This window comes from Cyprinus carpio, chromosome B22 (assembly GCF_018340385.1).
Source record: "Cyprinus carpio isolate SPL01 chromosome B22, ASM1834038v1, whole genome shotgun sequence".
NCBI lineage: Eukaryota > Metazoa > Chordata > Actinopteri > Cypriniformes > Cyprinidae > Cyprinus > Cyprinus carpio.
The window spans coordinates 8,565,097-8,588,977 of NC_056618.1; the positions used below are offsets into that span (position 1 = coordinate 8,565,097).

Sequence of the window (23,881 nt, forward strand, 5' to 3'; positions counted from 1 at the left end):
TCAAACAAAGACCTGACGGCAAAGCAGATCACACAGTTTTTTGTTTTTTTTTGTTTGTTTGTTTTTGGTTTGATTTGTTCTGCCTGGGATAACAGCAACTGAAAACTAGCAATAGCTTGTTATGCTTTTCTAGCCAAACTATCCATTGATAATAATCAAGCTGGACTGAGTCTGACACTCCTAGTTCACACGATTCAAATTAATGTGTAAACCCGATTCCAAACTGTACAAATTGTGAATAAAAAAGGAATGGAATAATTTACAAATCTCATAAACATATATTTTATTCACAATTGAATATAGATAGCATATCAAATGTTGAAAGTGAGACATTTTGAAATGTCATGCCAAATATTGGCTCATTCTGGATTTCATGAGAGCTACACATTCCAAAAAAGTTGGGACAAGTATCAATAAGAGGCCAGAAAAGTTACATATACATATAAGGAACAGCTGGAGGACCAATTTGCAACTTATTAGGTCAATTGGCAACATGATTGGGTATAAAAAGAGCCTCAGAGTGGCAGTGTCTCTCAGAAGTCAAGATGGGCAGAGGATCACCAATTCCCCCAATGCTGCATCGAAAAATAGTGGAGCAATATCAGAAAGGAGTTTCTCAGAGAAAAATTGCAAAGAGTTTGAAGTTATCATCATCTACAGTGCATAATATCATCCAAAGATTCAGATAATCTGCAACAATCTCTGTGCGTAAGGGTCAAGGCCGGAAAACCATACTTGATGCCCGTGATCTTCGGGCCCTTAGACAACACTGCTTCACATATAGGAATGCTACTGTAATGGAAATCACAACATGGGCTCAGCAATTCTTCCAGAAAACATTGTCGGTGAACACAATCCACTGTGCCATACGCGTTGCCAGCTAAAACTCTATAGGTCAAAAAATAAGCCATATCTGAACATGATCCAGAAGCGCAGGCATTTTCTCTGGGCCAAGGCTCATTTAAAATGGACTGTGGCAAAGTGGAAAATACGTTGGTCAGACTAATCAAAATTTGAAGTTCTTTTTGGAAAACTGGGACGCCATGTCATCCGGACTAAAGAGGACAAGGACAACCCAATGATGGTATGGGGTTGCATGTAGAAGCCTGTATCTCTGATTGTATGGGGTTGCATGAGTGCGTGTGGCATGTGCAGCTTACACTTCTGGAAAGGCACCATCAATGCTGAAAGGTATATTCAAGTTCTAGAACAACATATGCTCCCATCCAGACGTGGTCTCTTTCAGGGGAAGACCTTACATTTTCCAACATGACAATGCCAGATCACATACTGCATCAATTACAACATCATGGCTGTGTAGAAGAAGGATCCGGGTACTGAAATGGCCAGCCTGCAGTCCAGATCTTTCACCCATAGAAAACATTTGGTGCATCATAAAGAGGAAGATGCTACAAAGAAGACCTAAGACAGCTGAGCAACTAGAAGCCTGTATTAGACAAGAATGGGACAACATTCCTATTCCTTAACTTGAGCAACTTGTCTCCTCAGTCCCCAGACGTTTGCAGACTATTAAAAAAAAAAAGAAGAGGGGATGCCACACAGTGGTAAACATGGCCTTGTCCCAACTTTGATGTGTCATCTATGTTGTATTCTGAATAAAATATTGAAATTTGAAACTTCCACATCATTGCATTCTGTTTTTATTCACAAATTGTACAGTGTCCCAACTTTTTTGGAATTGGGTTTGTATATTATATAGCCATAAAGTTACTTATAAATCTTCTTCTGGCTCTTATTAAGACTTCAACAGTTTTAATAGTGGAAAATTTTTTTTTTAGCATTAAACATTGATAATGAAGAAATATAAAAATATAAATTAAAAAAAAAAAAAAATAATTTGCATGCCTCTTGCAATTCTTTTTTATTTTGACATCCCTTCAGCCATGACACCAAACAATGAATTTTTGTTAACAGAGTTCATTAATCAAGTGTCTTGAGTAAGCAAAAGATATAATAATAGTAATAAAAAACCTTTAAATGATTCCTGAGCTGTTTTAATTATACAGATTCACATCTTATGCCAGATGGTATGCCAGCTAATCCTGGAAAGGTAAAATTACACTACAACTAGACTCAACTATATTATACAAACCAAACTCACTACACAATACACATTAAATAAATAAACTAATCTACAATTCAAAGCAAAGCATTTCTATACTCAGTTTACTCTAAGCTCTCAGATTGATTCATTTTTCCCCTGTACATAACCATACAAAAATAAAATAAAATAAAATAAAATAAAATAAAATAAAATAAAATAAAATAAAATAAAATAAAATAATACTTTTAACAAGGTGTTTTAATAAATGCAGAAAACAGAGCAACACAGAGAAGGATAATTAATTGAACCGGAACAGATGAGAGCTAATCAATTAACTCATGAGAAACCAAGAAAAACAACTAGAGGCGGGAAAATGGAAACAAAGGCTTGAGCGCATGCACACACACACACACACACACACACACACACACACACACAGCCAAGATCAAAATTAGAGAAGGACCTATAATTTCCTAAATTTCAAGGTCGCTGTTTAATCCTATTTAAGTTATCAGAGGGCAAAGGGCAGTTTTAAGCATATTAAAAAAAATTAATTGTATATGGAAGCACAGCATAAAAACTTAAATGAGATATTTGAAAAAGAGCTCTGATCAAAATTAGAGAATACTTATGCTGAGTTCACACTGGACGATTTTCAAAGTCATCAGATCACTGTTGTTTTCAGACTGCAAAACTATCTGTGGTAGCATTCATTTGCTTCTGTATTCACATGATGGATCGTAGACAGGAGGTTACACACTACATGACTTTACAATAGGAAGAATCGCCAACAACTCTGTCTACGTTTCATATAACTCCTCCCTGAACTTCCCGCTGCCGCCCTTTATCTTGCTCTCTCATTGACTATAGGTCACTGCCAATGTATTTTTCAGTCAGCACTTATTTCACACAGCGGGATTTTGAATCACAGACAGATCCAGATATTTAGCATGCCAAATATTTCACAGGTGATGCATTGGCGATTCTCTCAGTTTGTGTCTTTGAAAATTCACACTGCGTGATTGTCACTAGAGTGAATGAGCACCAATTTACCTCTGATTTCTGGCATTTATCTGCAATTTCGCAAAACCTGTCAGTGAGTGAAAACGGGGCTAAAATTGTGCAGTGTGAACTCAGCATTACAGATACCTCCACGTTAGAAGTCTTAATATGGCACCTGGCGCTAATTTCCTTAATTATATGACAGACCCTATTAAACTGGCTGCATTCCTCCCATTTTTACTGAGATTGTAATATGGCGGGCTGCTCTAAGGTGACTGAAACACTGCAAAAGGACGTTGTCGAGATGAAGGCCAAAGGGAAGACCAGAGAAACTGGACATTCAAAATATGTGATTTCTCTAATTTTGCAGGTTTACAACACTACTTTATTCAAGTCCACCAAAAAGGCTGGTTGTTCACATAAGACAAATGTGCGAGAAGACAGGATAATGCAGAGAGTCTCAATGGGGAGTCGGTTCAGCACTGCAGCTGGAATTCTTGCTAGTTCAGCACTGAACAGGGTAAGGCTCTGTCTCAGCATGTTTAGGAGAAGTTGGACAGAAAACACACTCTGCAGTGACCAAGCCATTCATCAGCAGAAAGAATTAAAAGGCTAAGCTCACTTTTGCTGAGGAGAGTGTTGTATGAAGAGAAGAGAACTCGTCCAAAGATAACTTTGGTGAAGAGAGCGAGATTAATTCATTTGGGTCAGATGGGAAACATTTTGTTTGGCGCCAAACTGAAAAAAGACTGAAGCCTGAGAGTGTAAAGAAGTCAGTGAAAGGTGCAGCAGGAAGTGTGATGGTTTGGGGGATGTTTTGCTGCAGCAGTAGTTCGGGCTCTTGTACAGCTACAGGGCAGTGTGAATGCAAATGTTTATCAGAAGCTCCTTCAGCAACATGCAGAGTTAAGGTGGGCTCTTCTGAACAGTAAACAACCAACAACCCTAGTGCCCTAGTAACCACATCGCAAAGTAACATTTACAACTTACTATATGCATATTTGTTGAATTGAGTTTAATAAGTTTAATTATAGACTTTTTGTCTTTGGGTGTTGTGAAACAAACAGAATGATTTTGCACAAATACTTTGCGGAAACCTCAGTAAGAATGAATTGATGAACAATAAAAATTATGAAAAAAAAATAAATAATTGCCAGTAGGTTTACTGTCAGTAAATATTAACCTTGTTAACTATTAGCTGTTTATTGAACTGTTGTATATAAAAATATAAACTGGTGTTTTAACTTGTTTTTGTAAAGTAGAAGTCAAACTGTGAGTATCCTGGGCAGGAATGGAAAAAAAAAAAAAATTCCACCTACAACCACACGCTATTCATAGACACACTAAAGACACCTCATAAACAAACATCAACCACAAACATCCAGCAGCAGACACATTCTCATGCACAAACTCCACTCAACAGATACTAATATGTCTTTACAGAATGAAATGAGTATTTTTGATCAGTATTTTGCATCTATGTTTTGCACTTGGAGATTTATGATTAAAATTTGAATGTTAATGTGAATGTATTGATGATCATTTCAGCGCATCGAGCAAGTCTTTATTTACTTTTTGAAGCTACAAAATAGACTTTTTCTGGATGGACAACAAAGGTAGCAGAACATTAAAAATAAAGTTGTGTGGTTGAATGTGGTGCATGTGGTGATTCTCACCAAAACTCAACAATAGACTTAATACAGAAGTTTAAGTGATCACACAGCAGGATCTGGTACTTAGAAAAAGTTTGATCATCTTCTCATGGTGACAGGCGCATAAACCACATGGTCCTCCTCTTTAACGTTCTGTAAAAAACACATCACACAGGATACAATTATAATAACAAAATTAGAAATGTAGCATTCACTTTGATTTCTTGGAGACATAAGTACTCTTATGGTCGATTGTGAGTGTACAATGAACTGGACAGTCCTGATGGTATGCAAAAATATAAACATGATGCAAGCTCAATAGGAGAATTGACCATTTTTCAAATGCATAATTTACAGCTGAACTGTGACCCTCTTTGAACAGACCTTTGCACCATTTCTTTGTTTGCAAAATAGCATGTGACATTCTGACTTCAATGGTTCACATGAAGAATTTCACACGAGAATTTCTAGCCTGCATGTTATATGGTCTGTTATGTGGCATCTTGCTCCAAAGTGTTCTTGACATCTGACATCAGTCCTTCTCATACTATTGACATATATTGTGAGGCTTTACTTTGCTGTCAAATAGTATTACAGCATGTTTCTGCTAAAATAAAAATGTTCACTTAATTTACTTAAGGAAAAAAGTGCCTCTACCTACATATATACATAAATGAGAGTTATTCACACTGAATGTCAATCTCATGGCTTTTACACATATGAACTGATGCAGTGACTAAATACAGATTAAATGATCTTACCGATTGTGATTTTCTTTTGTTGAACAATGGCTCGGCATAAGTGATCATTTCTGCACGAGTCTGAACTGTTCAAACAAAAATAGTTGCATAAAACATATATATGTTTCTTTAAAACACATGTTATTAACAAGATTTAAATATATGTATTTACACACAATTAATTAAAAAATATAACTGCAATTGTTTTAATTTTTTTTATGGTAATTTTGTCTATTAATTGATTATAATATTTAGAGTATATTTTTCATATTACTTGCTTAAAAGCAGTAGGAAACACTTGCCTTGTCTGTCATTTTTTCTACATTTCTTGCAGATGCAGCACATCACGACTGCAGCTACAATCAACAGAGATCCAGCAGATGCAGAAATCAGCACTATGTACAATAAAGGTAAGCCCTGATCTGTAATGGACAAAATGAGCCATTATTAGTGTGAGTGAATCTGTCAGCCTGATCTACAACAAACACTATCAAACATCAGCATTATATAACTAAGAAATCAGCTGAGTAAGTCAACGTTAATATCAGAACCATATACCTGGACACAGCCAACAATGTTCACAAATGTCCAGATGTTTAGTCTGGTTGCTGATGGGATTGTTGATCACACAGCTGTAGCTGTTTTTATCCTGATATTCCACCTCCAGAGGTAGAGAGAGACTGATGATGAGATCAGACTCACTGATGCTGGACAATAAACTGTTTCCTTTGTACCAGGAGAGAGTCACATGACTCACATTCACCACTGAACACACCAATGAACAATTCTGCTGTGATGATGATGAAGAAAGATTTTGTGAAGAATATTTGGTAAGGTTAGGCATGGGCAGACGAGCTAAAACGTGAATGAGTAGAAAAATAAGAAGAAGATAATCTCAATCATCAGCATTGGTGGGATAATGGTGAATTACCATAAACAAACAACAAATGACATCCCTTGTTTTCTTTTAAAACTGAAGTGGAGAAATGGAGGTTACAGTGAGGTGCCTACATAGAAGCACCTCATTGTAACCTTGATTCTTTTCTTAATGAATCAAAATTATGTTTGTGGTAAGCAACCTTATGCCACAAATTATGTCCATAATTATTTGAACCCAAAATATTCATTTAATAAAACATGAATATGCTCAACAAATTATGTCTTAACTCACCATAGACAGAAACTGAATGACTGACTTTTTTAGAACTGAATTCTTTTGTTGACAGTTTCACTCCACTTATCTCTACTTCATAGAGTCCAGCATGTTCAGTTGTGATGTTTGTGATGGTCAGAGATCCAGTTTGATTGTCCAGCTTCAGTCTGTCTCTGAATCTCCCGTCAGGAACATCAAATGTGTAGCAAATTCCATAAACTCCGCTGATTTCAGCTATCATAGTTTTTTCAGCTCCAAATTTCCACATTATTTCTTTTTCACCATGTATTTCAGTAAGTTCAGTGTTTAGAGTGACAGAATCTCCCTCCATCACTGACTCACCAAACACACCTGATGGACAAACAGATTTTACACAGATTCATACTCTTTTAGGTTTAGAAAGCCTGAAATCAGTTTGTAACGGCAGCAAAGACATCAGACAAAATGAAAGTCAACATATTGACAGACAGATGCATGTGAATCAATAATTTGATTTGTTTTATGTTTTAAAATAAATGTGAATTTACATGATAAGTTCATTGGGTAAACCTTAATTTTGCTGTACACCTTCAGTATCTTCATATTTTTATATTTGACTCATTATAACAGGCTCATTATTTTCCCAAAATGAAAATAAACAAAGCTGTAAAAATGCATTTGCTACTTACCAATTAGACAACACAAACCGAACAAAACAGGCGTGAGAAACATTTTCGTCAGTTGTGCAGCGAAAAAAAAAAAAACTTCTTCAGTTGTTCAGTGACTCTGATCTAATAAGACTATCTTCTGAAACCTCCCTCAACAGAGTTTGACCACCCTACAGTTCACACACACTCTGAACACGTTATGATAGTGTGTGTGTGTGTGTGTGTGTGTGTGTGTGTGTGTGTGTGTGTGTGTGTGTGAGTGTGTGTGTGTGTGTGTGTGTGTGTATCAAAAATAAAATTTAAAAGACAACATTATTAGACAAAATTTTATTTATTTATTTATTTTTAATTTTGGAAATTAAAAAAAAAAAATAACTGATGGTTTCTGACAAGTAGATTTTGATTGTGTCAGTTATGAAAAAGAGAGTGGAAAATTGGATTTGTCATCCTAAATGTAATGATAAATCTTACAGATTTTAAAATGATTTCATAATTATTACAATTTTTTTTTTTTTTTGTAAATAGTAAAGAATATCTGCCATCTCTCATTGACGGTCTTAAGTGTGACACAAGCATCTCAACATCTGAGTCAAATTGAAACCTGGCGTGGTCTCATTTTCTCAAAATACTGATTTGATCTGTTGGGTAGACAAGCAGCTCATGCAAGAGAACGACCTTTTGTTTGATGTGTGTTCAGTTTGTAGGTTAAGAGCTTCTTCCTGTCCTGCTGTCATGAACCTCACAATCTGACTTTCCTCCTACACACAACAGCTTTACAGTCAAATAAAAGTAATCCTAAAACTAATCCTAAAACTGGTCAAATAAGAAATGCTTCTGTTTCTCATTGTAATCGATTTATTATTTTTTCATTAGATTCATTTTATTAATCTTTTTTTAATGATTGGTTACAGTGCTCTAACAGATGTGATTAATTACACAGAAAGAAAATTTAAATGTAAGTCCGCAAGAGTGCAAGTGAACATGAAGTGTGGCATTTGAGACAGAGCCTCAAGCACATCGTGAATCATTTGATTGAGGGACTTCAGAGCATACATCGAGACTTATTATTATTCAGTTCATTAATTCAAAATGCGTTTGCCAATTTAAACATTCAAACGAGTTAAAAGCAAACAGAAGACGCGGAAAAGCTCAACTAAAAGGATGTGAAAGAGACCAATTCAGCACCCGCGCAGACAACAACACTGAACCGAGCTCTCCACGTTCCTCCTGCACCTGAACGAACAAATACAAATCGCAGTTTAAACAAACAGAAAAGGATGTGAAAGAGACCAATTCAGCACCCGCGGTGTTCTGGTGTTCAGGTCACACAGAGACATACCAACCAATGAACACTAAATTTACCTAATTTTCATCTTTTACATACAAAAACAAAAAAAACATACAAAAAAATACAAATCACTAACATAGCAAATTACTTCCTAAATCTTAATCAAATCTTAAGTGAAAGTAAACAGTTGAGAAAAAAAAATCGGAGGATGCATTCATTGTCTCTTAAAGTGACAGCGCCTAATTTAGCTATTAGCTGCTGTAATGTTAATTCAAGAAAATCACTCACTGCTCTTGACTGAATTACTTTGGAGTTTTAACAAGAATTAATGCACAGTCAAACCAACAAATATTCAGACACCAGATATATATATATATATATATATATATATATATATCTATATATATATATATATATATATATATATATATATATATATATATGTGTGTGTGTGATACTGTATATGTATATGTGCGTGTGTATGTGTGTATATATGTATAATTATATATATATTTTTATTATATTTTATTTATTTATTTATTTATTTATTTATTTATTTATTTTACTAGTAGCCTAGATGCAGGACACTAATTCATTTATGTAAGTAAATATAGCAAAATAAAGTGAACAGTGACATATTATACCCAAAAATTCTTCATACAGTGGACTACTAGTGAAATTGATTTACAAAAAAAAAAAAAATAAAAAAAAAAAAAAAAAACCTTATTGGGACCTAATATTATTCAGACACTTTGACCTGACCATGTTTTGCATGAGTGTTTTTTCCTGAATTGCTAATGCAAACTTTTTACAACACAGACTGAACAAAATTAAGCATTGCTTGGTAATTGGTCAACAAAGTATTGATAGTTGTGTAAATATTGTCATACTAACAGTTGTCTGAAGTTTTGGTTGATTGTAATCCATTACAGACATTTCTATCAAAGTTATCTGACATTATCACGATGAATTTGTTCTGACACAGTTTAACTCTCAGTTATTGTCATATTTTATTACCATTTTCTAAACTATAGCAAATAAACTGTGATAATGTGAGAAATGTTGAAAGTGTCATGAATAAATTTTGGTTTGACTGTATATTTAATTTTTACAGTGAAGACTTTGCAGTGCTATTTTACATTTAATTATTCGGTTTCTGTATTTGGACACCTAAAACTTGAAAAAACGTAAACATTGTGTAAATAGCACACATACATAAATAAAACGAATATACAAATTAAACAATTTCAGACAGGGACCACTGGTACAACCTGCACTGGGGCCCCGCAAACTCAAGCTACGGCCCTGATCGCAAATCATTTGATTCAGATCATAACTTCAAGTCAAGTCAAGTCAAATATCACATCTTAGTCAGATCATAACTTAGGAGCATGGATAGCGAATCATTTGATTCAGATCAGAACTTCGAAGCAGGTTCATTAATCTTTTGATTTAGATCGTAACCTCGGAGCGTGTATCACGTATCATTTGATTTAGTTTGGGACTTCGGAGCAGAGATGGCAAATCATTTGATTCAGATCAGAACGGTCCTCAGGTCACGAATCATTTGATTCAGATTATAACTTCAGAGCATGTACTGTGTACAGGACTTCGGAGCACGAAACATTTAATTCAGATCGGGACTTTGGTGCGTCTTTCTTTTCTTTTCTTTTCTTTTCTTTTCTTTTCTTTTCTTTTCTTTTCTTTTCTTTATTAAGCAATACAAAACATCAAACTATTAAAGAAATACAGTTATAAAAACAAAACAAATAAAATAGTAGCTATATACTAATACAAATCCTTTAAGAAAATGAACCATGGTTTTATTATAGTAAAATGTATGTATGTTGTTGTTGTTGTTTTTGTATGACCATGGTTTTACTACAAATACCATGGTTAAAGTGTTGCAAATACCATGGTTAGTGTAGCAAAACCATATATAGTTAATTTGTGGTTTTCAGGATTTAACTGGTAACTTTTTTTTCATGTTCTACATGTTCAGATCCTATGGATCTCATTACGGATGCCTATATTCAGTACCCTTCCTTTTGGTTTTCTAATGGAAGCTCTTTAGTGTTTAAAAAGGCAAAAAAAAAAAAAAAAAAAAAAAAAACCTTCCTCTCTTTCTGAGAAGGCATCTTCCACTTTTAATTTGTAAATATATTACAGGTCTATTTTGACGTCCCTTCAGCCATGGCACCAAACAATCCCTCTTTGCTGACAGAGTTCCTTAATCAAGTGATAATACAAAATAATAGTAAAAAAGTAAGCAAAATATAAAATAAAAATCTTTAAATGCTTCCTGAGCTGTTTGAATCATACAGATTTACATTTTATATCAGATGTAATATCTAAAATATAAAATATAAATACACAAGATGGCGCTCTATTATAGTATGCACACTGACTGCAGTATAGAAAACACTTAATAATTAAGAAACTACTCAACAACACAAAGCATTTCTTTACTCAGTTCAGTTTACTCTAAGCTCTTAATTTAGTATTGTTCTAAAGGCCTCCGTGCGATTGGTAAAATGGCTTATATACCAAAACCAAATTTTATAAAAAAAAATAAATAAATAAATAAAATAAAAATAAAAATAAAAACCTCGCACAATTATTCACCCAGTTGCTTGCTTCCATTTTTGTCATTTGAAGTGGATCAAAACCTTTCATCAGAATTGTCCTAAAACCAAAACAACACCCGTTCTTATCTTAGGACAACATTGATGTACTTTTTTTTTAAATTATCTCGGTTGTTTTCACTTCATCTTTAAATCCCACGAATCAACAAATAAAACAAACCAAAAAACAACATAATACATTAGCAGCAAAAATACAAAACCCACCAGATGGCGCCAATAAATAAAAATGATGCCAGTAGAAAGGTGTAAATATGAGTCAAAATGGTCTTACTGACCTACACCTGCAGGACAAAACTGTGTGTTAAAAGAATCTTTAAAAGGTATTCTGTGTTTAATTTAGTTTGTTTTTGTTATTGTTAGGCCTATATGACTGAATATGCAATATTCTATATATTTATTAAACCAGGAGTGGACAGTGATAGAGTCAGAATACGGTTAAGGGTGAGATCAATTTTAATAATAGTTTCTGATGCTATGATATCCACACAATTAAACTAAAACAGAGCAACAACATTTCAGACATGAAGAGAGAGAGTGAGAAAAAACAAACAAACAACAACAACAACAACAACAACAAAAAAAAACTAGTCTTTAATGTGACACAAGAGCAACAAAAAAACAGAGATACACAAAAAACATCCTGGCAGAGAATAAATGTGAACTAAAACGTATTTGATCATTATTTCACACAATACTTCCATACACATAATAAAACAAAAACTCAAACAAAAACACAAACTCAATCAGAAACCTGCTGATGAGACAGAAAAAAAAAATAAAAATAAAATAAAATAAATATTAAAAAGAATATAGAATTTTGCTTCAAATTCACTCAGAATGAATATTAACTTGAGTCCTTATTAAAGTTTCAGCAAAACTGTATTTTATTTATTTAGTTAGTTATTTATTTTTTAAGATTTTAATTGATTGTAGCCTGTATTGTTTTATTATCACTGACGTTTACTTGATGTGTATTTTTATCTGCAGGACAAACTATATATTTTCTAGTGGTAACCTTAATAATAAATAATTGTGCACCACAAAAATAAGAGAGGCTTCTAACTGTAGAGTGAATGGGTGGTGTCGGAGGTTGAGCTGGACTAAGCTCCACCCATTACGACCAGAGAAGGGGTGCTGGACGTTATTTTAAGCTCTGCAGTGAGCACCACTTGCACAATAATAGTATTTAGTATTAGTAATAGCTATTTTAGTTGCAGAGTACAACCGCAAATGTGAACGATATTGTAAACGAGCGTGTATACATATATATCGTTTTTCCGTTCCACTGAACTTTTCCATTGTTTTTCTACGTTGTTTTTAATTGGTTTCGGTTTTGTTTATGCTCAGCCAAGCGCGCATGTGGAGTGTTGCCATGTCCACTTATTTATAGCATGTTTAGGTTTCTTATTTTCTTCCAATATTAAGCTGGACTGTGTACGTGTGTACGGACAATCATTCACATCTGAACATCGCTTAGACACTAAAATCTAGTTGATAACCTAAATAAAAAGCGGACGAGCGTCTTCTCATCTAGTCTCCTCGGCCACAGCAAACACGGAAGTGTACCGTTTTAACCGAGATCGAGATAAACACAGGCTACTTTCTTCCGGGAAACACAGAGTGGTGGAACACAGAAAGTAATGAGAGGAAAAGATGCAATGAATATTAATGGTGAGTGAAGCTTAATGTGAGTACTTTGAGCAAATTAAAACAATAATAGCTTATCAATAATAATAGTATTTTAATTGTTATTGAGGGCAAAAAAAAAAAAAAAAAACACTTTACTGGGTGATAATAAATCTTGCTTTATGCAAATTAATTTGAGGAAATACTGTATATGTTAATATTTACAGATGCAAACAGTAGTATAAATAGAATAAAAAACATGATTTTTTTCAAACCGGTCCCTATGAAGGTAATATGATCAAGCCTGACCACACACATCTGTTCACTGTCTTTCATATTACACACAAAATTTCAATCATCAAGCTTTAATCAGACTGCAACATCATCTTGCAACACAGTCATGAATGATCTTACCGTTTTTCGTGGTTTTGGTTTGGGCAGTGCTGAATCATTTTCGTATATATCGTTGATCATGACTGCATTAACAGTAATCACATTCATGTTAAAACAACAAAGCTTTCAATCTTATATTGAAATGTATTCCTTAAATAAGAGAATTATTTCAACATCAGCATAAATTGCTTACTTTTCTGACCTATTTTTTTATGTTTCCAGCAGAAGCAGCACCACAAGACTGCAGCTACGATCAACAGAGATCCAGCAGCAGCAGAAATCAGCACTATGTACAATAAAGGTAGGCCCTGATCTGTAATGGACAAAATGAGCCATTAGTGTGAATGAATCTGTCCATCTGACCTACAACAAACACTATCAAACAACAGCACTGTATTACTGAGAGTAGATCAACGTTAATGTCAGCGCTGCTGTACCTGCACATGTGTGACAGAGTTGACTGATGTCCAGATGTGTGGTCTGGTTAGTGAATGAATTGTTGATCACACAGCTGTAGGTGTTTTTATCCTGATATTCCACCTCCAGAGGTAGAGAGAGACTGATGCTGAGATCAGACACACTGATGCTGGACAATAAACTGTTTCTTTTGTACCAGGAGAGAGTCACATGACTCACATTCACCACTGAACACACCAATGAACAATTCTGCTGTGATGATGATGACGAAGATGATGATGATGATGAACATTGTGAAGAGTTACTGCTGATGACGGGGACAGACAGACGAGCTGAAACCTTGGTAAATCTACACAAAAGCTTGAGTAAATCTAGTCAACAATCTTATTTTTGGTGTAGCGTGTTCAGTCAGTGAGAGTTTCTGTTTTATTTCAAACTATAAAATGATGAAACACTTCAGTAGTTGAATGAATATTCTGGTTTCAGTAAAAACAGAAGCTACCAGTTAAACTCAACTGACAGAATTTGTAGCATTGAAGGTCACAAATGATCTCTGCTTACCGTAGACAGAAACATTGTATGTTTTTGATGACAGTTTAGCTCCACTCATTTCTACTTTATAGATTCCAGCGTGTTCAGTTGTGATGTTTGTGATGGTCAGAAATCCAGTCTTATTGTCCAGCTTCAGTCTGTCTCTGAATCTCCCGTCAGGAACATCAAATGTGGAGAAGTTTTGCCATTGTTTATCAATTTTAGCTATTACAGATTTGTTTGATCCAAATTTCCACACTATGTCGTCAGCTTGTTGTATTTCAGTAACACTAGTTTTCAAAGTTACAGAATCTCCCTCCATCACTGAAACTGATTCACCAAACACACCTGATGAACAAACAGATTTTACACAATGGCTTAAGGCTCTGGTGTTTTACAAAGCCTGAAATCAGCTGTAGTTTGTAACTAAATGTGAATTATAAAACATTCAGAACAGCAGAACATTCAGCTGTCTAGTGCACAATGTATGAAGATACAAAGTCAATTATGACATGAAAAAAATGATCTTGATATTGTTAATGCCTCTGTATTTTGTATATGGGACATTTTAGATCATTAGATAAACTGGTTACTACCATAATATTTTTAAAATAATTTTTAGACAGGATTTGCGTTTGTAAACCTTGAAATTGAAGTTACATTCACTATATCAATTTCCATTATTTCCCATGACATCTGTGAAGAATGTTACTGATATTAAGCCAAAAAAAAAAACGAACAAACATATATTTATGACTTACCAATCAAATGCCACCAACACAAACTGAACAAAACAAACATGTGAAGCATTTTCTTTAGTTGTAAAAAGTCTGACCTAAAACACTTGAGTTGTTCAACTTCTGAATCCTCCCACGGAAGCGATTGACCCTCCTATAGTGGGTGGAATGAACAAGCTCTGTGCGAATGATATATGGTTATAAATAAATGCTCGACTGGCTCTTTTTAAGACTATATAATAGTAAATATTCTTCATTCTATCATTTAACACTGAACATTTTCAAAAGAAGATATTTTAAAGAATGCTGGTAACCAAACAGTTGCTGGTTGTTTTTGACTTCCATAGTCCATTTTTTTTAAAACTATGGGAGAAAAAAAAAAAAAAGAATAATAATAATAATTATACATATATATATATATATATATATATATATATATATATATATATATATATATATATATATATATATATAGGTTTCTTAATTTTCACACTATAGGACTATAAGCTCATCGTCTGAGTCACACTGAAACCTTTGATCAGTTTTTTTCTTTTCTTTATAAAATAAGAAATGTGGTTTGATCTGTTAGATGAACAACCGTTAAGTGTGTGCATGTTTAGCTTGTAAGGGAAGAGTTTATTCCTGTTCTGCTTTTTATAAATCTCACAGTTGATACCCTCAAAAAACATGTCGTGATAAAATGTTGAATTCTTCATAAACAGTCAAATCGGAGACAGGACTAGTTTGAGTGTTTTTGTTGGATTCAGTATTTTATTTTACTGTAACTAACAATCTAGACTTACCTATCACGTGTCTTTCATGACATTCACAGACTGACAGCTGAAAAAAACACTAAGTAATACACCAGACGTTTTCCTGGCTGCTATAAGCAATTAATATCAGTGCTTACAAATCCAACAGCAGCAGTCATAAATAAAAACATGAACTGAATGTTTTTTTTTATTTTTTTAAATAAATATTATATATATATATATATATATATATATATATATATATATATATATATATATATATATATATATATATATATATATATATATATATATATATATATATATCTCTCTCTCTCTATCTCTCTCTCTCTCTCTCTCTCTCTCTCTCTCTATATATATATATATATGCCATGACATTAATAAAGAAAGATGCTAATTGACCCTTTGCATAGACCTGCCCCACTTGATTGCTGTTGCTATGTCTGACAAGCCATGACAGTAAAAAATGTATTGCGGAACAAAGAGGAAACTGCCAATGCACAACAGACAAAATGTTAAATGTGAGCCAAAATCATCACAATTAAAAGAACCAAAGACATAAACTACCTCAGTCTGTGTGCATTGAATTTATTTAATACATGAGTTTCACAATTTGAGATGAATTACTGAAATAAATGAACTTTTCCACGACATTCTAATTTACTGAGATGCACCTGCATTTCTGCAGTATCCAGTATGTATGCTGTGCATAGTGTGCAAATTTTCTGTATGCATGAAATAACCAAATGACCTACTATATTTACCAGAATCTGCTAAATATGACTGAAGTACACTGAAATCAGTACAGAAGCTGTGTTCGGAATGACATACTATCATACAACTCCTACTATATTGCAGTATGCTGCGTGTATACTGTGAATAGTAAGTGAATTTTCTGAATGCATGGAATGCATGGATTACCTGCTACACTTGCTGAAATTTGCTGTATACATCTGAAGACACTGCGTGGGACACTGTTTCCCAGAACACAACGCGCTCCATGTAATGTTTCATCTTCAAACACATGAGTGACCTGGAGGCAGGGAATAGTAATTATAAACTTTATACATTTTATACATACGTTACTGTAAACTACAAATTATTGCTGTGTAACCTAAAAACAATATCGTAGGTAGGACATAAATTGTACTTTAATCTCTACAGCACGTTTCATATCTTCAAATGACGTCGCCTTTATCTCTATAGTGCTTTATACAGTACAGATTATTTCAGAGATACTGAATAATACAAATATTGCAGTAATATATAAATAACATAATAATTTGTTGCCAGAAACTATTTACATTAACTCCGCCCACCAATCCCTGGCTACATAAACAGGACTGCAATATATGCCCATTTATCTATCAGTAGAGCAGCGGGTAAAATACGTGTGATGATTGATTTTGACATGACTGACCAGAGATCAAGGCCACCCTTTACCAAACTTGTTCTGCTCCTTTTCCCATCACATATCAGATCAGAAAGGCATCTATTTTCATTAAAAATAAAGGAAATATTTGAAAATTGGAAATAAAACGTCTCATTTATAATACAGTTTTATTAGGTGGTTAGCAGTATATGTATAGGGAAGTTTTTGTCGCAATAAAGTTGCATTCATTTAATAATATTTTTAAGTATGATCATTTAAACACACTATGTTATTGCATACTCTTTTATAATACAGTACTGAAATATAAATATCTACCACCTAACTACTATTTACACAATTATCATTAGTTCTGTTCAGTATGCAAAGACCATTAATTGTGAAATAAGTTAAATTGGGCAATATGAGCATTGTTTACTAGTATGAATCCTTAATTAACAAGCCTTTGTAAAAATAATGGTTAGTACATTTGTGAGGTAACAACCTCAGCAGCTGTGCTCAATTAATGTGTTGTCGTGACAACTTAAGCATACTACTCTGAAACATTTGTTGCTTATTGTATACTGTTTCACACACTATTCTTTAAAAAATAGTAGGCAGTATATCAATGACTTTTTGCCAGCATGGTCTTAAGATGATCTGAGGACACAGCCAAAGTGTGGTCTATAGCCAAACAGTTATATATAGTCTCACATCCATGTTTGCATGCTTTTCATTAAATTTGTTTGTGCGTTATTTGAGAATGGTTTCACCAACTATAAATCCATGACTTTTTGTCAGCATCAAAAGTTATAAACATAAAGTGAAACTTAAAGGGTTACTCAACCCAAAAACGAAAAATCTTTTTTTCCTTCTGTGCCTTACGGTTCAAAAGTTATAAACATAAAGTGAAACTTAAAGGGTTACTCAACCCAAAAATGAAAATTTTGTCAATAATTACTTACCCCAATGTCATTCCAAACCCGTAAAAGCTTTGTTCGTCTTCGAAACACAATTTAAGATATTTGGGATGAAAACAGGGAGGCTTGAGACTGTCCCGTAGCGCCATTTTTGCAAATCTGAGCAGTACGCAGATGGCGTAAACTCTTCTGTATCTCCCGCGCCACAAGGATACGTTTTTTATGTGTAGTTACGCTTTGGTTTGAAAGCAAACAACGCATCGGTGTGGCGCTTTATATAGCATTATAGTCTGGCCTTATTTATTTCTTCTGACTTTGTGACTTCCTGCACTTCCTATACTTCAGTGCGATAAAGTACTAAATTTGTTATAATATTTATTTTATAATAAATCAAAAGACGTGAAAACTAGGGTGTTGAAATGGCAGCTGCAGCCAGTGATCCTATAGCTGTCATCTCATAGTTATAACAGTAATTTCATTTTCATCTTAAAAAGTTTTTTTTTTTGGTTTTTTGGTTCATGAATTAGAAAGTGAACCTTTTAATAATGTTAATTTTACTGCACAACATTGAGAAATAATAAATGCTTTAAGTTTTTTATAAAAATTTGTTCATGAAGTTGAAGTTCAGAGGTTGATTATCGAGAATACCATTACAATGTCGTTAAAGAAATTAGCCTAACTGCTTAAACAGTTACGAGAGTGTATTTGTCAGCATTAAAATGTACAGTTATGTGTCTGGGTACTTTCCTGGGATTAGCTACTAATTAGCTAATACTTATACTGCATATAAAATTATATGTTCTTTAATAACATGAAACTGTATGTTAATTCCATTATCATTATTGCAATTGTTTTGTTTCTCAGTTTCTGATAAGAATGAGGCAGGATAGATTTCTGTGAAAGTCTCTAACTATGTAGGCCTATAGCCCATATAAAATGAGCTTCACCGGAAGATTACGAGCTGGCTTATCTTTATCCGGAGGTTCTAAATAGCGCTCTGTGCATTTGGTCAATTCTGTAGGAAAACCGAGGACTTAGTAACACTGCGGAGGGTGCTCTCGCACAGATTCTTTTTTTTTTAACGCTTTATTTAGTGACAATTCACATACAAATTAACATTAAAAGCAAACATTTCAATAAATTCAAACAGACAATCATTGTAAAAAAAAAAAAGAAGAAGCAGATTAAGAAGAAGAAGCAAATTAAGGAAAAAATAAATAAAATACTTAATAAATCAACAAAAAAAATAAGTACTATATACAGAGGGGGTATTGAGAACAAATCCATATCTCTAAATACAAAATAAGTGCAAAGGATAACGTTTCAAGGCTTTACAAAAATCTATAGTCTTTTTTTAGTTCCTTACACATTCCATCACTTTAAGATACTGACATAACTCAAATTTAAATGGTAAAAAACGAGGTGTACTCTTTGACCATCGACATTTCTGAATGTGATATTTCCCTAATATAATAAACAAATTAAGAACAAAATAAAATTTATTCTCTAAAGGCTTATCAGAATCACAATCAAAAAGAGCTTTATTGCCAAGTATGCTTGTGCATACAAGGAATTTGTTTTAGTGACATATGCTTCCAGTACACAGAGACAACAACACACAGAAAAAATAAATAAAAAAATTGCACATAAACAAATTGTATAAACAGTTGTGCTATATAATGGAATAGAATTGAGTAAGATGCAGGGGGATGTACTAGGATGGAGGGGTAACAAATAAATATAAGGATATTGCACATTTTTCTTGTATAAGTGGGGAACATTTAACTGTTCATGAGGTAGATTGCCTGGGGGAAGAAAAAAATGTTCTTGTGCCTGACTGTCCTGTTATTTGCGGCTCTGAAGCACCGGCCAGATGGCAAAAGTTCAAAGATGGGGTAAACCTTGGATGTGAGTGATCCAGAGTGATTTTCTGAGCCCTTTTCCTCACTCTGGACGTATACAGTTCTTGAAGGGTGGGCAGGGGAGCACCAATAATCCTTTCAGCAGTCTGAACCGTTCTCTGTAGTCTTCTGATGTCTGATTTTGTAGCTGAACCAAACCAGACAGTTTTTGAAGTACACAGGACAGACTCAATGACGGCTGAGTAGAACTGTTTCAGCAGCTCCTGTGGCAGGGTAAACTTCCTCAGTTGGCGAAGGAATTACAACCTTTGTTGGGCCTTTTTAACAACGGAGTCAATGTGATTGTCCCACTTCAGGTCCTGAGAGATGTTGTTTCCCAGGAATCTGAATGACTCCACTGCAGCCACAGTGCTGTTCATGATGGTGAGTGGGGGGAGTGCAGGGGGGTTTCTCCTGAAGTCCACTATCATCTCCACTGTTTTGAGAGTGTTCAGCTCCAGGTTATTAAGACTGCACCAGACAGCCAGCTGCTCAACCTCTTGTCTGTAAGCAGACTTGTCACCATCCCGGATGAGGCAGATGACTGTAGTGTCATCTGCAAACTTCAGGAGCTTGACAGAGGGGTCTTTAGAGGTGCAGTCGTTGGTGTACAGAGAGAAGAGCAGTGGGGAGAGAACACATCCCTGAGGGGCACCAGTGCTGGTGGAGCAGCTGTTGGGACATGAATTTCCCCAGTCTTACTAGCTGTTGCCTATCTGTCAGAAAGCTGTTGATCCACTGACAGATAGAAATAGGAACAGAGAGCTGGGTCAGTTTGATCTGGAGGGCTGTTGGGATGATGGTGTTGAAAGCCGAACTAAAGTCCACAAACAGGATTCTCACATAAGTCCCTGTTTTGTCCAGATGTTGCAGGATGAAGTGCAATCCCATGTTGATTGCATCATGCACGGACCTGTTTGCTCGGTAAGCAAACTGCAGGGGGTCTAGTAAGGGTCCAGTGATGTCCTTCAGATATGCCAGAACCAGTTTTTCAAATGACTTCATGACGACAGACATTAGAGCCACAGGTCTGTAGTCGTTAAGTCCTGTTATCTTGGGTTTCTTTGGAATGGGGATGATGGTGGAGCATTTGAAGCAGGACGGCACTTCACACAACTCCAGAGATCTGTTGAAGATCTGTGAAAAGATGGGGGCAAGCTGGTCAGCACAGATTTTCAGACAGGCTGGTGTAACGCCATCTGGGCCTGGTGGTTATCTTCTTTTGTTCTTCCTGAAGACCTGGCGCACATCGTTTTCACTGATTTGAAGTGCAGGAGTGGGGGGGGGGGTTGCAGGAGGTGTTAACGGTTGTGTAGAGAGATGGTCAGAATGGGTGTGGGGGGTTCAAATCTACAATAAAACTCATTCAGGTCATTAGCAAGTCATTGATTTGCCTCAGTGCAGGGGGATGGTGTCTTGTAGTTAGTGATGGCTCTCAGTCCTTTCCACACTGAAGCTGAGTCATTGGAAGTAAACTGGTCTTCCAACTTTTTAGCGTAGGTCCTTTTAGCCACTCTAATCTCTTTGTTCAGTGTGTTCCTGGCCTGATTGTACAATACTCAGTCCCCATTTCTGTAGGCATCCTCTTTGGCCTGATGAAGATGTCTGAGTTTTGCTGTAAACCATGGCTTATCATTGTTGAATGTTAAATAAGTCCTGGTAGGAATGCATATATTCTCACAAAAACTAATATAGGATGTCACATTCTCGGTGAGTTCGTCCAGATCGGTGGTAGCAGCTTAAAAAACACTCCAATCAGTGAGGTCAAAACAAGCTTGTAAATCCTGCTCTATTTCGTTGGTCCATCTCTTCACAGTCTTTACTACAGGTTTAGCAGATTTAAGTTTCTGCTCGTAGGTCGGTATAAGATGAACCAGACAATGATCAGAGAGCCCCAAAGCTGCTCGTGGAACAAAGTGATATGCATCCTTTATTGTGGTGTAAGAGTGATCCAATATATTACTGTCTCTGGTGGGACATGTAACATGCTGTCTGTATTTTGGCAGTTCATGGGAGAGATTGGCTTTATTAAAGTCCCCAAGAATGATTAAAACAGAGTCCAGGTGTTGTTGTTCTGTCTCTGTGATCTGATCAGTGATTTTCTGTAAAGCCAGGCTCACGTGCGCTTGCGGAGGGATGTAAACACTCACCAGAATGAACGAGTGAAACTCCCGCGGTGAATATAACGGCTTGCATTTAACAAAGAGAACTTCTAGATCTGAACAGCACATCTTCTTTAACACAGTTACATCTGTACACCACCGTTCATTGATGTAAAAGCATGTCCCGCCGCCGTGCGATTTACCTGTTGATTCTGCGTCGTGATCTGCTCTAAACAGCTGAAAGCCAGGCAGATGTAGCATGCTGTCTGGAATGGCGTCATTCAGCTAGGTTTCCGTGAAACACAGAACAGCAGAGTGTGAGAAATCCTTATTTGTCCGAGAGAGCAGAAGGAGTTTGTCCGTTTTATTGGGTAGAGAGCGAAGATTTGCCAGCTCCCTTCCCCTGTCTGATAACAACGTTCAGTAAAACGTCTGAATAATTTAAATCCGGACTTGCTTTCCCTGTCTGTGCATCCTGTAGCGTTTGATCAGCGCCACTGCTTCGTCGACAACAACGTTCAGTAAAATGTCTGAATAATTGAAATCCAGAAAAAGATCTTGTGGTGTGTTCTGCCGAATGTTCATCAGTTCATCCCTATTAATTACATTTATTTTGTATTTTATCAATGGAAGATCATTTAAATAAAATCTTTCCTTCTGATGTAAAAAAAAAAAAAATGATTCCCAAATAAGAAACATGGGTTTTAAAACTGGTATACCACAAATTTCCACCACACCATAAGGTATATCTTTTAATGGAAACATACACATTTATTAATATTTACAGTTAAGCCTGAAACTGATGAAAACATATCTAAACACCTAAGTGCTGCATCTATTTCTCTGTTACTTCTTAAAAAAATAGTTGTGTCATCTGCAAGCTGTGAATATTTTATTTCTTTGTCAAGTAAACAAATACCCTGAAATGGATTCTTATTAATGTGAAGACACAACACTTGCATAACTAATAAGAATAAGAAAGGAGCTGCAGGGTCTCCTTGTTTTACACCTCTAGAAGTATTAAATCTGGGAGTTGTTCCAAAAGGTAATTTAATAGAATATTGCAATTACTGTAAGTTGTACGAATCGCTCTAATAAAATTACTGCCAAAGCCAAAGAAACAGAGAGTCTCTGTGCAGAGAATGACTGTGCATCTCCAATACCTTCATCTTTTGTGTACAACTTTTTTTTTGTAAAAAACTTGTTACAAACCGAGAGAAAGTGCAGTGTTGACAGAACCAGGCTAATATGGTCATACTTCCTGGTTCTAGTAAGAATTCTAGCTGCTGCATTTTGAACCAGCTGGAGTTTGTTTACTAAGCATGCAGAACAGCCACCCATTAAAGCGTTACAATAATCTAACTTTGAGGTCATAAACGCATGGATTAACATTTCTGCATTTGACATTGAGAGCATAGGTCACAATTTAGAAATATTTTTGAGATGGAAAAAATGCAGTTTTACAAATGCTACAAACCTTTCAAACAAAAGATTGCTATCAAACAAAAAGAACACCTAGGTTCCTAACTGATGACGAAGAATTGACAGAGCAGCCATCTCTAGATTTAGACAGTGTTCTAGGTTATTACATGCAGAGGTTTTAGGTCCGATTTTTATATAGACTATGCATTCCTTTAGTTTTTTCAATTTGCCGGGCCGTGAATTAATGTAGAGCTGAGTATCATCAGCATAACAATGCAAGCTAAAACCATGTTTCCTGATGATATCTCCCAGGGGTAACGTGTAAAGCGTGAAAAGTAATGGCCCTAGTACTGAACCTCCATACTGGTACTCCATACTTCATTTGTGATCGATATGATACCTCTTCATTCGCTGCTACGAACTGACAGCGGTCAGATAAGTATGATTTGAACCATGCTAATGCACTTCCACTAATGCCAGCAAAGTTTTCTAGTCTAT

At 35.2% G+C, this 23,881-nt stretch overlaps 1 protein-coding gene and 2 long non-coding RNA genes across 6 annotated transcripts in view; 2 read left to right on the top strand and 1 right to left on the bottom strand.

The window, feature by feature from the left end:
- The window catches only part of LOC109097371, a 453,088-nt gene that overhangs the window by 12,623 nt on the left and 416,584 nt on the right, over positions 1 to 23,881 (top strand). The gene's annotated exons all lie outside the window — the stretch shown is intronic.
- LOC109081609 overlaps positions 12,194 to 23,881 on the top strand; it is a 28,100-nt gene continuing 16,412 nt past the window's right edge. Inside the window, exons 1-2 of one of the 3 annotated variants that reach the window (XR_006157808.1) lie at positions 12,194 to 12,863; positions 13,434 to 13,512. This is a non-coding gene — a long non-coding RNA (uncharacterized LOC109081609). The remainder of the gene's footprint in view (positions 12,864 to 13,433; positions 13,513 to 23,881) is intronic. The other 2 variants (XR_006157809.1, XR_006157810.1) reach the window with 2 other exon arrangements.
- LOC122141431 lies at positions 14,377 to 15,001 on the bottom strand. Its single transcript, XR_006157816.1, has 2 exons — positions 14,921 to 15,001; positions 14,377 to 14,507 (listed from the first exon to the last, which is right to left on the bottom strand). It is a non-coding gene; the product is annotated as an uncharacterized LOC122141431 (long non-coding RNA).